A 16794-nucleotide genomic window follows, 5' to 3' on the forward strand; every position below is an offset into this window, starting at 1 on the left:
ATCGCGCACGTGAATTGAATACCGATATCGATAGGAAGCGGTATTAAAGTTCTACACTTGTAATCGAAAGTGCCGCCACCTTCAATCTCACCTGTTGAAAACAACTTCAACTGACAACATTGCTCGAAATCAATTTATACAATCGTCGTCGTCTTCATTATCGAACCGAAGCAACTGTAGCCAGCTTCAATGAAATCGTCACTAGGGTTGATGAGGGTAAATGACTTCGGACGGAAGCGTTGATGCTGCTGCTGCATCTGAGACATATGGGAGCAGAAATGAGAGAAGAATGAAACCTTAAAGCTGATTTATGCGATTTGTAACATGTTACATGTGAGCATCAAATGGTGAGTTGACAACCTGGAAGGAGCGTCAAACATAGCTTCGGCCCTCACAAGTTCCTATCTCACACCTCCACGAGTCATATGATTACACTAGACTGCCGGTTGAAACATGGATACAACTGGTTGGTGTTGCTTGGGCAATGTTGTCATCCGACAATAGCTAAGTGAGAAGGTGCGACGCGATCATTGCCGCGTTAACCATATTCCGGCGGTGGAGGAAATGCTTCGCCAACCCGAGCGTCTGTTCACCAAGATGGTGCGGCTCAAAACAGCGTCTGATCTCCATGTTAGGAGCGGCTGATTAACGTCCTGGTGGCAGCGTGGGACTCTAAACAGAGCTGACACGATGGTCCCCCGGCGAAACAGGGGGTTGGGGAAGGCCCAACGAGCCGCCCCGGAAAACAACATGTTACAAACAACGTAAGAGATAATACGGATCGGAACAATCGGCATGGACCTAGGCAACGAAATCAGGGCTACGATTGGAAACATGGGACATGGAACTGCAAATCGCTCTGCTTCCCAGGATGCGACAGGATAATTTATGACGAGCTACATCCACGCAACTTCGAAGTCGTAGCGCTGCAGGAACTTTGTTGGACAGGACAGAAGGTATGGAAAAGCGGGCACCGGGCGGCTACTTTCTACCAGAGTTGTGGTACCACCAGCGAGCTGGAAACCGGCTCCATAGTACTGGGTAAGATGCGCCAACGCGTGATAGGGTGGCAGCCGATCAACGAAAGGATGTGCAAGTTGAGAATAAAGGGCCGGTTCTTCAACTACAGCATCATCAACGTGCACTGCCCACATGAAGGAAGACCCGACGACGAGAAGGAAGCGTTCTACGCGCAGCTGAAGCAGGTCTACGATAGCTGCCCGCGACGGGACGTGAAGATCGTTATTGGGGACTTGAATGCTAAGGTAGGACGGGAGGCAATGTACAGACCAGTAATCGGACCAGATAGCCTGCATGCCGTGTCTAATGATAACGGCCATCGGTGCGTGAACTTTGCGGCCTCCCGTGGTATGGTAGTCCGAAGTACCTTCTTCCCCCGAAAAGGTATCCACAAATCCACCTGGAGATCATCCGACCAACAGACAGAGAACCAAATCGACCACGTTTTAATCGACGGCAGGTTTTTCTCCGACATCATCAACGTTCGCACCTACCGCAGTGCGAATATAGATTCGGACCACTACCTAGTAGCTGTGTGCATGCGCTCAATACTATCGACGGTGTATAACACCCACCGAAGTCGAACGCCGCGACCAAATATTGAGCAACTGCGGGACGCCGAGGCTGCAGAGGAATACGCGCAGCAGCTGGAGGCAGTGCTACCTACGGAAGAGCAGCTTGGCGCAGCTACCCTTGAAGATGGCTGGAAAAGCATCCGATCCGCCATAGGTAACACTGCAGTAGCGCTACTAGGTACAAGGGCCCCGAATCATAGAAATGACTGGTTTGACGGCGAATGCAAACGGTTAGTCGAGGAGAAGAATGCAGCACGGGCGAGAATGCTGCAACACCGTACGAGAGCGAACGTGGAACGATACCGACAGGCACGGAACAGCCAAAACTCAGTCCTCCGAAGGAAGAAGCGCCAGCAAGAGGACCGAGATCGCGTAGCGATGGAAGAGCTGTACCAAGCTAACGACACTCGGAAGTTCTACGAGAAGCTGAACAGCTCCCGCAAAGGCTTTGTGCCGCAAGCCGATATGTGCAGGAGCTTGGACGGCAACCTCCTAACAGACGAGTGTGAGGTGATCGAAAGGTGGAGGCAGCACTTCGACGAGCATCTAAACGGCGATGCAGTAGAGCGCGAGGACGCTATGGCAATTGATCTTGGTGCACGAGCAGAAGACATCAGAATTCCAGCCCCCGATCTTCTGGAGGTGGAGGAGGAGATTGGTCGGCTGAAAAACAATAAAGCTGCTGGAGTGGACCAACTTCCCAGCGAGCTATTGAAATACGGTGGAGAAACACTGGCTAGAGCCGTGCACTGGGTCATTGTCAAGGTTTGGGAGGAAGAACGAGTACCGGAGGAGTGGATGGAGGGTATTGTGTGTCCCATCTACAAAAAGGGCGACAAACTGGAGTGCTGCAATTACCGGGCAATCACTCTGTTGAACGCCGCCTACAAGGTACTCTCCCAAATACTTTGCCGTCGACTATCACCATTTGCGAAGCAGTTCGTGGGCACTACCAGGCGGGATTTATGGGTGCCCGCGCCACCACGGATCAGATATTCGCGGTTCGGCAGGTTATGCAGAAATGCCGCGAATATAACGTGCCCACACATCATTTGTTCATCGATTTTAAATCAGCGTACGACACAATCGATCGGGACAAGCTATGGCAAATTATGCACGACTACGGATTTCTGGACAAACTGACGCGGTTGGTCAAAGCGACGATGGATCGAGTGATGTGTGTAGTTCGAGTTTCGGGGGCACTCTCGAGCCCCTTCGAAACCTGAAGAGGTCTAAGGCAAGGTGATGGTCTCTCGTGTCTACTGTTTAACATTGCCCTGGAAGGTGTCATTAGAAGAGCGGGGATTAACACGAGTGGCACGATATTCCAAAAGTCGGTTCAACTGTTTGGTTTCGCCGACGATATTGACATTGTGGCTCGAACCTTTGTGAAGATGGCGGATACGTACATCGGACTAAAGGCTGAAGTCAAACGGATTGGACTGGTCATCAATGCATCGAAGACGAAGTACATGAATGGAAGGGGTTCACGAGAGGACAGTGCTAACCTCCCACCTCGAGTTCGAATTGGTGGTGATGAAATCGAGGTGGTTGATGAGTTCGTGTATCTGGGCTCACTGGTAACTGCCGACAACGATACCAGCAGCGAAATTCAACGGCGCATTATGGCAGGAAATCGTGCATACTTTGGTCTCCGGAGGACGCTCCGATCGAGTAGAATTCGTCGCCGCACCAAGTTAACCATCTACAAGACGCTGATTAGACCGGTAGTCCTCTACGGGCATGAGACATGGACTATGCTTGTGGAGGACCAACGCGCCCTTGCGGTCTTCGAGCGGAAGGTGTTGCGTACCATCTTCGGTGGACTGCAGATGGAAAACGTAGTGTGGAGAAGGCGAATGAACCACGAACTGCAGGAGCTGCTTGGGGAGCCATTCGTCGTTCACACCGCTAAGATAGGCAGGTTGCGGTGGCCTGGGCATGTTGTAAGGATGTCAGACGACAGCCTGGTGAAGATGGTTCTTGAAACCAATCCGTCAGGGACGAGACGGAGAGGTGCACAGCGGGCAAGGTGGATCGATCAGGTGGAAGACGACCTGCGGACTCTACGCAGACTGCAGAACTGGCGAACTGCAGCCATGGACCGAGTGGAATGGAGACGACTCTTAGGTACAGCAATGGCCACACCACGGCTTGGGACTGTTTGGTAAGGTAAGGTAATATGTTAAATGTAATATGAAGGTAATAAATAATACATGCAATGAAACGTGTAACATGTAACGTGCAATATGTAACATATAACGTGTAACATTTCATGTGTAACATGCAGCGTGTAACATGTAGCGTGTAACATGTAACATGTATCATATAATGTGTAACATGTTCCATGGAACGATTCTGTATTAAAGTTACCAAGCCTGCAACCAGATACAGTTGATTTTTTTTACACGCGTGTAAAATAATTTCATGTAAGCAAAAATAAGAATCGGGTGCACATTCTTTTGCACCGTGTGATTTGGAGAAACCGTGCAAAAAAACGCGTGTTAAAAAGATCGTGCGAAAAGAGAATTATTTGTACATCAATCACAGCACCAAACTTGATTGTCCACACCACACACAGGTCAAAGCAAAGAAAAAAACCTAAATTAATCTACCTAGCGGTCAGACCCAGCCTTTCTCTTTCAAACTTTTATTTGTAAAAATAGATTTACATGAACGCTTCAATCCAATAAATGTATATTCATTCTTTAGGTTCTAGAATATTGATGTTGTTATCTATACATATAAGAATGCAATCCGGTCTGTCTGTCTGTCTGATCCATATAGGCTCGAAAACTACCGAGCTGATCGGTGTGAAAATTTATATGTAGGGGTTTTTGGTGCCGATAAAGGTTCCTATGATAGTTTGAGATCCCTCCCTTTTCTGGAAGTGAGGGATCCCATACAAATGAAACATACATTTCTGCACACTTCAAGAACAAACCAAGCAAATGAAACCGAATTTGGCATGTAGATGTTCTAAGGGGTAAAAAATATGTCCATAATGTTTTGACACCCCTCCTTCTTTTGGTAGGGAGGGATGCCATACAAATGAAACACAAATTTCTGTACATCTCGAGAGCTAACCAACTAAATGGAACCAAATTTGGCAGGTGAATGTATTTAGTGGTAACAAATATGTTCCATAATCGACCTCAGGCAACATTTTGGATTGTAAGATAGCAACTTCCGGTTTCTGGAAATCAGCCTGAAATGGACGATTCTCATTAAATATTAATATCTCCGGAACCAGAAAGACGCAGAAAGCTTAAGAAACTGAAATTTGATCACAGACACAATCTTGAATTGTAAGATGGTGACTTCCGGTGTCTGGCAAACAGCCGGAAATGACCAAATACCATTTAATATGAATGTTTTCGGAACCAGAATTACGCCCAGATGACAGAAAATGATTTCACAGGTAATTTTAAAGTTCAAAATGACGACTTCCGGTTTCTGAAAAACAGCCCAAAGTGACCAAATACCACCTAATATGAATATCTCCGGAGACAGAATGTTGCAAAAGGCTAAAAATTGACCTCAGACACCATTATGAATTGTAGGATGGCAACTTCTGGTTTCTGGAAAACAACCAAAAATGGCCGATTTCCGTCTAACATGAGTATCTCCGGATCTAGAATGATACACAGCAGCTGAAATCGACCACAGACCCCATTGTGGATTCTAGATTGGCGACTTCCGGTTCCTGGGAAACAGCCGAAAATGATCGAATAACACCCAATATGGGTGTTTCTTCAACCAGAATGACGCTCAGAGGCTAGAAATTATCTTAAATACCATTTTGAAATTCAAGATGGCGACTTCCGGTTTGTGAAAAACACTATATTGAATACTGCTATACGAAACATGAAGAAGAAGAAGTAGACAATTCAAGCGGCAATTCGATTGTGTTCCAGATCGCAAAACGATACCTACGCCGTAACACGCCTCATTGTGCGTCGACAGCAGCAATGTAGTCTTTTGGCTTGGCTGCACACCAATGAATATCGAGTTCTTCTGCACTGGTAGATGACGAGTGCCCTCGGTGCAGTACTGGTGCCTGTGCCAGCATGTTTTCTTTCAAGGCATCAGTTTTAATAACATTCTAACAGCAGAACGTAAAACTGTCCGATAGTGGAGGTGGTTACGAACTTTCCGAGAAAGCTTCACCTTCAAGACATCAAAATAGTCTAGGCTCATAGAAACAAACATTAGTCGACCTATTGGGACGGGGAGATTCTGTCAAATATTTTTTGCCACTGCTATGCAGGATATCCCAGCAAGCAATTGGTGTCTACTCATGAAGTCTGTGCCAGGCGTGCTTGCATGTGATTGGTACATTATTCGTGAAAAATCGACCTTGGAACATATATGAAATTTTCACTGTTTAACAAAGAAGTTATAATAATAACTGAAGAATCGCGAAATTGTCCATCATTTTATCAACCCAACGACATATTAATTATTGTGATCCGTCCTGTGGTTACATCAGTATTACCGTTTGAAATCTTTTATTCTAACGTCACACCTTGGTTTTAGTTTCCGCAGAATGTATCTCAATATAGTGCGGTTAGACGTGGTCCTACGTCAAAAATCGGCGCAAGAACTTGCTACGGTTCATCGTCATTATGCAGCTGCCACAAACGGTGACATATCAACACTATCACATATATATTTTTAAGCTTTTATTTAATTGAAAGATTTTAATTGTTTCCGCAGTTAAGTGAATATAATTGTAAACCTACTTGTCAAACAAAAAAATGAATTTAAAATTAAACCTTAACCTAATTTTATTTCTGTCTTATTGACAATTAAGTGATCGTTGTAATTGAGGATTGCAACGATTTTTGTCGGAACTTATTGATAATTGATTTTTACCAATTTTGACTTTATTGATGAAATCATATCATATTTTTATATGTACTTTCGAAAAAACACATAATTTTGAATACTTTGTTCTGAAAAACTATAAATAATAGCAAGTCAGTTTGTCCCATAGCAAAAATGATCGCAAGTGGGTCCCATAGAAAAAATCATTGAGAGTGAGTCCCACAGCTAATAATAATTATGAAATATATGATTTTTACAATAGCTAATGATCTTAAGGTTAAGAATTTGATGTACCAGTTGACCTAGTGATATTTGATAAGTGGTTTGATTGAATTTTACTATACTTAAGCATTTAAAACGGAAGAAATAAATTTCGCTCTTTATTAGCGAAAATTGATTTTTAAAAACTTTTGGAATCGCTATTTATTGTGCCAATACTTTGTACAAGTAAATTGCAAGCAAACAAAGCTATTTACATGTGTGTGTATTTGAGAATGGGACAAAAGTTCAAACCTTATTGCTTGGCAGTTGTTTGGTAATATTTGTTATTATTATTTCAATAGTTTAAACTATAAATATTCATCAATACTCAGTTCTTACTTGAAAATTATTTTAAAACTACTTCTTCTCGTCGTTTGAAACTGAATTTTTTTTTTTTTATTCTCGCTTATTTTCCGTCGGTCTAGTTCCGCCACTGTTGTGGCCAATCACCGACGCCCAGGGAGGCGACTCCACACCCAGGATCCTAACTCACGACCCGTTTATTAACGGACCGGCGCCAACGGCTTTACTTCCTCATGCGATGGAAGGCGTGATCCCAGAGATTTTTCGCCTCAGAAAATCTCCCGGTGTCGGCTAGGATTAAATCTAGACCAGTTGGGTTGGTTGTGAGTGGATCACGCCACCTCACAACCATCGACACCTATATCGGCGGTAGGATTCGAACCCAGGCGTCGAGCGTGGTTGGCGGAGACGTTACCAACCACACTAGGCCCCCGCTCTATTTGAAACTGAAATGATTGCGTTCAGTAGCGCCTGTTTACAATCGCGACCGTTTTTGTCTCGCGGATACTACAATGTTTTCTTCGAGGAAAAGTTTTTCATTAACCCTGCAAAGATAATCTTATACTGGCGTTAAATTGATGCATGCATTTTAAATCATTTAAATTACAAGTTTGAAATTTAATAATAAGTGATCGTTACGATGTTAACACATCCATGTATAATAAATACCATAGTTCAATTTTTTTCAAAAATGAGCACGGATTCGCACTATTTTAAAATGAAGAGGGCGGTGTCACTAAAAGCGACGAGTCAAATTGAAGCAGACTATTTTTCCAGGGTTAACGGTGAAGAGAATTTCATTTGGCCATCATCATTAGATATGGTACTACTCCAGGTAATGCAAGTTGAAGCATGCTTAAATAAATACTACTATAAATAAAATAAATGTGGGCCGTGGGTAACAATTATTCAACACATATTGAGAACCGGGAATTTCGTTTTGAAGACCGCGTCAATAGTCATATCGAATACTTTGGTACACTTCTTAGCTGTTTTTACAAGGGAATAAAAGTCTTCTAATAGGAGGGTTTCCATCATATTTGTTTTCACTGATGTGTAGAAGCTGCCCCACCATGAACATGTGGGCGCTCTCAAAACAATTTAGAACAAGTTCCTCGACCTGAAGTGATTTTGAATTTATCAATAGTATCAGATAGCGAAACAAGTGGATGGCGCAGTTATTCAATCACAGTGTGGTTCTTGCTACAGTACAAAGACATCCAATCATTCTGTAGAAGCACAAGAGAAGGCCATTTGTAGATCGACTAGCGACGGATTTGTTCCAAACGCAAGCCTAGCACTGAAATCGATTTGCAGTAGTTTGTTTTTCATCACCGGTCACAGGTGGCTATGTGACTAATTTGCTATCATTCTGGCTAGGTATCGTAAAAGTAATCGCATATGGGTCCCAGCCTATAATTTTCAACATAATTTAATCAAGATTTCTAGCGTGAGTTTTCAAATAGGCGTATGTCGCAAAAGTAAACAAATCGAGCTAATGTTCGCATGATTTAGCAAATTTTATTTCACTTGGTGTAAATTGATCATTTGTACTAAAACATATTAATTTATACTTTAAAATTCAAAACAACGCAAACGCCCTATGTCATCTTTTCTCAGTGTGTTCGCATTTGTTATATACACCCTTTTCTCGGTAAATCGACGCATCTGTCAAAACAAAATAACATCGCGCACACTGCAGATAGGATCGTAGTAAACCGACGTATGTAACAACAATTTAGCAGAACAAATTTTCTGCAGATAGGTCGTGTTTGTTTTTCGTATACCAGTGTATTTTCTTTTTTCTTTAAAGAGATATAATCGAGCTTGAAACATGAACCATTGAACCATTTTGTTATGATGGATTCCTGCTGCTCGGTATGTTTTTGTTGTAATATTGCTAATGAAATATGGCTCATAATGTTGGCCTTCACTTAGCTTGGATCCCCACTGCAAGTTTCCTCGCAAGTTACAGAAATTGTCTCAAACTCCGAGTGTCGGTTGTTTCGAAGAAGTCGAAACAAAATGGATTGAATGTCTTCCTAACTTACAGTTACGTGCTCAGTCGGGTGCTATGAACCTATCGATTAGTCAAGACATTTTACGGTCAGGTTAGTATTTTTGATACTAATTCTAGGGGCAAAAAACAATGAGACTCTGATGTATTTTTCCATTTCAGAAAATCATTTCAATGTTTTAAAAAATGAAACATTTCCTGCATCTATTTCTTTCTTCTGTTTTGAAAGAAGTTTACCCGAATGTTGCGTGTCTACTCCCGTACAAGCTCGTAATGGGCCGCGTTTAGAGCTTGACAATCCATTGGACCTTTCTTCATCTGCTGTTTTGACCGACGTTGAAGAGCAGCCGATTGATCTATCAATACGATCGAAAGCTAGCATTGAGTCAACTGCTGAAGCAAAGATCTTGCAATTCCTAGAACACTAGAGCAGACAATTTCACCAGTCATTCCATTGGACTTGCGATCCACAAACATCAGCCAACTTGAAAATCAGGACGAGCTTGTTTCATCTTAACAGGCATCTGTGACAAAGACCGAAGAGAGCTGCTTGAAATCCACCAAATATAGTTCCTCTCCAATCATTGTTTCATCACCTCCGAATGCGCAGTCATTGCCATTTCAGCTAGCTAAGAAAACGTTCCGTGGAAACGTCAGCCAAGCATTTTGGCCACGAGAGATTATAGAACCGATCCCCAGTTGTTCGCCTCCAAAAAGAGCAAAATATTCACCAGGTAGTTTCTGTTTATTTGAACACGGCAAAAGAGTAATAAACTATATTTTTTAGGGATATCGTCGAGACTGAGTGATACGCCTAAATCTGGAACAGGATTAACACCTCAAGAAGCTGATCAAGGCATGGACTTTATAGATGAATTTCATTCTGAAGATGATATTAATTATGTCGAAGGTGATCCAACTCTCTTGAACGATTTATCTATATATGAATATTTTTAACAATGTCAATATCAACAAACTGATGACTCATCGTATTCTTCGGATGATTCGGACACCAAAGCAAAGCGACCATCGTGGCGGCGAAAACGTAAGAACGAGCGTAAGAACACAAAACTAGCCAGAAATTCAACGTCTCTATCGATCGACGATCTGGTACATGGTATTTATTCATTAATCATTGATTTTATCAAGCATAAAATAAAATAAACATCTTATCTAAAAGTTTATTTACAGGCGAATCAACAACTGACACAAATAAAGGCAGTAAACAATTGTGGAACGTTTCAGGTGCGGAAGCTCTTGAATTTGAATGTCACGAAGTTCAGGAAAAGAAAGTCAATATTCGCAAGCGCAATAAACTTTTCAAAGAGAGAGGGCTCATTTACACTCAGTCCGACGGAACAGTTGTTCCAGCAAGAGTAGTAAAGCCGGCTTGTGATTGTAAGCTGAAATGCCAAGAGAAATATCCAGACTCCGTCCGCAAGCAGCTGCTAGCCAATTTACTGCGGCTAAAACTCTCGGGCCAGAACCAGTTTCTCTCTGCGCATATGAAAGTTACCAGAACTGCTCGTACAAAAGTAACGATGGTCCAAATTTCAGCAACTCGTATTTGTAAACCATTTTTGTCTTGTATAGGTCGTCAACTCTCGTCGCCAGTATTCCCGCCTCTATCGACTGCCAGGAATGGACGGTTCGGTGCGAGTGTGCAAAAAAATGTTCATGAGCTCCTTCGATATTAGCGATCGAAAGCTCCGAACTTTGGCATCGAAAAAGATCACTGGAGCCGGAATCGCCGAAGATGAGTTAATTCTTCTGCCACAAAATAAGGCAAAAAATATATTTTTTTTGAGCTTCTGCTCGTCGATCTTTATTCACTTAAGACTTAAGACTAAACTACAATTCTTTAGATACTCTTATATATAGCTTCTCAGCGAGTGTTTGTTTATGCTTTCTGTTTATTGTTTGTATAATCAAAAGATAGTGCTGGTGTAGACTAAACACTACTGGTGAGATATAGTTTATTTTCATTCTGGGAATTCTGCTTTATGCTGATTTGGCGACGATGATGGTGGTCCTGATGAGATAAGGTTGCTTGCCGGATATTGGTGACGTGTTCTGCTTAACTCTTCCCCTCTTAAGTAACTTTGTCCTCAAAGTTGAACGGTTCGAAAACGTGATGACATATTGATGAATGATTCGATTTCTTTTTTTCGTTCTTCTGATAAATCTGTGGTTGCTATCTCTTGGTCCGTGATGATGAGATCATTCTTCTTGGTGGTAGAAGTGTCTATTGTTGTAAGTGCAATGTCTTTGTTCTCGGTGCTTGGTACATTAATTTTTGTGTTGATTATTGTCTTTCTGGAAAGATAGAATTGCGCATGAGGTAATTTCGTGACAACAAAATTCGTCTGTTGTTCTTGATAATAGAGTCTACATGATCGTATTCATAGACGTCTTTTGAAAACTGTGGTACTTTTAGAATGTATACTATGTGAGTATTGTTTAATGTTACTTGTGCTGTAGATTGTGAGAGTAAATCTTCAAATGATGATACGAAAATATCGTGCCTGCTTAACCCGTAAAGACCCGGGACGGAACTTTTTTTTTAAAATGCTCGTTCTCAGCACTGGAACGGCCGATTTTGGAAAACTTGGACTTTTATTCAAGGGGAATAGTTGCTCTAAGTTTTGGTAAAGGTGCCACTCCTCTGGACCCTTCCCCGTTTTTGTGAGACGCAAATATGTCTGTGTTTTTTTCTAATTTTTCAAACAGATTGAGCAAACACTGGTAATTTTTATACATAACAATTGCTCCATGTATCAAATCATGTCAGGTGGATGAAATATGGTATGTAAGAGTGAATTTTGGAGTTTCCAAATTATGTCAGTACAAAATCACAAAACTACGTATTTTTATAAAAATTCAAACAACAACACCGTTCTTCAAATTTAAGGCTCTACATTTTTGCGGTAATGTCTCCTGAATCAATACGGGATGAAATATTTATTTTAGCATGCAAACATTTTGAGAAAAACCAGTTTAAATTCACCAAAGTACGTATTTCCATGGAAACCTAATTTTCTCAGTCTCCCACGGTAGGTTTTAACTTAGCTCTTCAATTTTCAAGCTCTATATTTCTAGAGTAACGTCTTCTGAATCCAAAGATGCTGAAAGATTTATTCTAGCATGCACAGATTTAGAGAAAATCAAGTTTTTATAAGAACTCGTACTTTAGTGAATTCAAACTCGTTTTTCTCTAAATCTGTGCATGCTAGAATAAATCTTTCAGCATCTTTGGATTCAGAAGACGTTACTCTAGAAATATAGAGCTTAAAAATTGAAGAGCCAAGTTGAAACCAACTGTGGGAGACTGAGAAAATCAGGTTTCCATGAAAATACGTACTTTAGTGAATTTAAACTCGTTTTTCTCAAAATATTTGCATGCTAAAATGAATATTTCATCGCGTATTGATTCAGGAGACCTTACTTCAAAAATGTAGACCTTTAAATTTGAAGAACGATCTTCTAATTTGAATTTTTATGAAAATACGTAGTTTTGTGATTTTGTACTGAAATAATTTAAAAACTCCAAAATTCACTCTTACATACCATATTTCATCCACCTGACATGATTTGATACATGGAGCAATTGATACATATGAAAATTACCAATGTTTGCTCAATCTGTTTGAAAAATTAGAAAAAAACAGAGACATATTTGCGTCTCATAAAAACGGGGAGGGGTCCAGAGGGGTGGCACCTTTACCAAAACTTAGAGCAACTATTCCCCTTGAATAAAAGTTCAAGTTTTCCAAAATCGGCCGTTCCAGTGCTGAGGACGAGCGTTTTCAAAAAAAAGTTCCGTCCCGGGTCTTTACGGGTTAAGAATGTGGCGATTGTGTTGAAGTCTCGCATGGATAGTAACTTGCTGCTTGGGATGCCATGTTTTGCCATCAAGATCGCTTCCTCTAGTGTTTCTATCTGGTCTTGAAGTGAGTCTAGATTGGATAGGATCATAAGATGATTGATTTCGAGAGAATGGTTTTTTGCTCTTTCTTTCTCTAGTGTTAGCCAGTGCTTTTCAAAGGATCGCAAGTTGACTGTTAAAACACGAATGCGAACGCCTTCCGCAGTCAACTTGACTGCTCGATATAGTCAAGCGATCGCCCAGAGAAAAAACAGTCAAAGTAAAGTTGATCGTTTTTTTAGTTTCTAGGTGGCGGTCATTTGCTATGGCAGCGCTCGTTTATTACGTTCACTCTTCGATTATGTGTACGCGCAAGACACGAAGTGAATGAGGGCGGTTGGTATCATTCTTACTGTTTCGTTTTGCGTTTGTTTTCGTATTTGTTTTTGTATGTCGGATTGGATTGTAATAGAACTTTGAAAGTTGTGTAACATATGACTAATGCATAAATCGGTATTTGGGGTAGAGCGGGAAAAGTTGGTCATTTTTGGTAAAATATTTCCATTACTTTATACAGTCGTCGTTCGATAACTGCAACATGTTTACATTGCAGTTATCGAATGCCGTTCGATAACTGCAACACTTGACACATACAAAAATTTAGAGGGGGGTCCGTCACTACCATTTTTGTTTTCAATGATGTCGATAGGTATTTTTTTAATGGAATAGTGACAAAAATTGCAGAAAACTAAAATAGCCAAGCTTTTCGATTGATCAATTTTTTTTTTTTTTTTCTTCACATAACATTTATTTGACACGGCACAAATACAATTTAATGTTTAACGGCGCCAATTATATCTGATGACTTAAAAACTAAAGCAAATTTTTTATCCTCGCTGCCGACTACGAGCTGAAATTAAGTCTAACTTAAAACTAGCATGGGATTTCCAATCAGTGTTTTGTTGTTCAATGGTCGTCTGATAATCGTCGAATGGCATGTATGGATTCGTTCTGCTGAGCCACGATGTCGTGAGTTGGGACAGAGGCTCGTAGTCCTTGGGTCCTGGTTCTGTTGTGCGGGGTCTGGTTGCTGGTTTTGTGCTTAAGGTTCAAACGTGTTCTTGTCGTTTTGTTGGGTGTAGACGGAGGGGAACGGGACTAGACTGGGGCGTGGATGGATTTCAGGAAAACGTATATAAGGGACATGTAGGATAGGTCACGGCTCGCCAAGACATCACGAACAGGAACAGCCGGCTGTCTACCCTCGGCCTGCAGGGAAGCTATTAATTTAGACCTGGCGTCACGGTGTACAGGGCATGACCAAACCACATGCTCTATGTCGTGATAACCTTCACCACAGGCACAGATACCACTTTCCCCGAGCCCAACACGACGGAGGAGCGCGTCAAATCTATAGTGATTGGACATAAGCCGGGACATCACGCAAATGAAATCCCGACCTACATCCAACCCCTTGAACCACGGGTTCGTCGATACTTTGGGGATTATGGAATGTAACCACCTTCCCAATTCCCCTCTGGTCCAAGCATTTTGCCAACTGATGATCGTATTCTGACGTACAAGTGCGAAAAATTCATTAAAGGCAATTGGTCTTTCATAAATATCACCGTTTGTTGCGCCCACCTTAGCCAAAGAGTCCGCTTTCTCATTACCCGGTATCGAGCAGTGAGAAGGGACCCACGCTAAGGTAATCTGAGTAGATTTTTCGGATAAAGCACTCAGATGTTCCCGTATTTTCCCCAGGAAATACGGAGAGTGCTTAACATCTTTCATCGATCGGAGAGCCTCAATGGAACTGAGACTGTCCGTAAAGATGAAATAATGGTCCGTGGGCATTTTTTCGATAATCCCTAGGGTGTACTGAATTGCAGCTAATTCTGCGACGTAAACAGAAGCAGGATTATCGAGCTTATGGGAGACGGTTAAATTGTTATTGAAGATACCGAAGCCAGTGGACCCATCAAGAAGTGATCCGTCAGTGTAGTACATATTGTCGCAGTTGATGTTTCGATATTTATTGGAAAAAATTTTAGGGATCTGCTGCACGCGTAAATGATCCGGGATTCCACGAGTTTCTTCTATCATGGATGTATCGAAAAACACAGTAGAATCAGAAGTATTTGATAAGTCGACACGATTTGGAATATTCGAAGAAGGGTTAATATTTTGGGACATGTGATTGAAATACAATGTCATAAAACGGGTTTTAGAATTAAGTTCGATTAACCTTTCAAAATTTTCAATCACGGGACGGTTCAAGACCTCACATTTGATTAGAATACGAGAAGACAGGCTCCAGAAGCGGTTTTTCAATGGTAGTACTCCAGCTAAAACCTCCAAACTCATCGTATGGGTCGACTGCATGCAACCTAAGGCGATACGCAAACAACGATATTGTATTCGCTCCAGTTTGATCAAATGTGTGTTTGCTGCGGAGCGGAAGCAGAAACACCCGTATTCAATAACAGACAATATCGTTGTTTGGTAAAGCCTTATAAGGTCTCCTGGATGGGCTCCCCACCATTGTCCGGTTATTGTACGAAGAAAATTCACTCTTTGTTGACATTTTTTCATCAGATACCTCACGTGACAACCCCAGGTGCCTTTAGAGTCGAACCAGACACCAAGATATTTGTGTACCAAAACCTGAGAAATCGTTTTACCCATTAATTGTGTTTGAAGCTGAGCAGGTTCATGCTTCCTAGAAAAAACTACTATCTCAGTCTTCTCCGGAGAGAATTCGATACCTAGCTGTAAAGCCCAAGCAGACAAATTGTCCAAGGTATCTTGCAATGGTCCTTGCAAATCGGCAGCTTTGGCTCCTGTAACAGAGATTACACTGTCGTCTGCAAGTTGTCTTATCGTGCATGAATTTGCCAGACATTCGTCGATGTCATTTACATAAAAGTTGTAAAGAAGGGGGCTTAAACATGAGCCCTGGGGAAGACCCATGTAGCTAATGCGAAAAGTTGCCAAATCGCCATGCGTAAAATGCATGTGCTTTTCGGACAACAAGTTGTGCAAAAAATTGTTCAAAATTGGAGAAAATCCTTGTCGGTGAAGTTTACCCGAAAGAATGTCAATAGAAACGGAATCAAAAGCCCCCTTAATGTCCAAGAACGCAGACGCCATTTGTTCTTTACGAGCATACGCCAGCTGAATATCTGTTGAAAGCAACGCAAGACAATCATTCGTCCCTTTGGCACGGCGGAAGCCAAATTGAGTTTCTGATAGTAGACCATTTGATTCGACCCAGTGGTCTAAACGACGGAGTATCATTTTTTCCATCAATTTCCGGATACAGGATAGCATTGCAATCGGCCTATAAGAGTTGTGATTAGAAGCTGGTTTCCCTGGTTTTTGGATGGCGATCACCTTCACTTGCCTCCAATCCTGCGGTACAATGTTGTGCTCCAGGAACTTATTGAACAAGTTCAACAAGCGCCTCTTGGCATTGCCGGGTAGATTCTTCAACAAGTTGAATTTGATTCTATCTAATCCAGGCGCGTTATTGTTACAGGACAGGAGGGCAACTGAAAGTTCTGCCATCGTAAAAGGTGATTCTATCGCGTCGTGGCCCGGAGACGCATCGCGAACAATATTTTGCTCAGGAACAGAGTCCGGACATACTTTCCTGGCAAAATCAAATATCCACCTACTTGAAGACTCCTCGCTTTCGTTGACCGTTACGCGATTCCGCATTCTTCGGGCTGTGTTCCAAAGAGTGCTCATCGATGTCTCCCTCGACGTCTCGTTCACGAACCGACGCCAATATCCACGTTTCTTTGCTTTAGCCAAGCTTTTAAGCTTGGTATCAAGCTCCGAATACCGTAAATAGTCGCCAGGTATACCTCCCGTCTGGTAGGCCTTAAACGCGTCGGATCTTTGCGTGTAGACATCGG

The sequence above is a fragment of the Wyeomyia smithii genome, chromosome 1 (genome assembly GCF_029784165.1).
Source record: "Wyeomyia smithii strain HCP4-BCI-WySm-NY-G18 chromosome 1, ASM2978416v1, whole genome shotgun sequence".
Lineage (NCBI taxonomy): Eukaryota > Metazoa > Arthropoda > Insecta > Diptera > Culicidae > Wyeomyia > Wyeomyia smithii.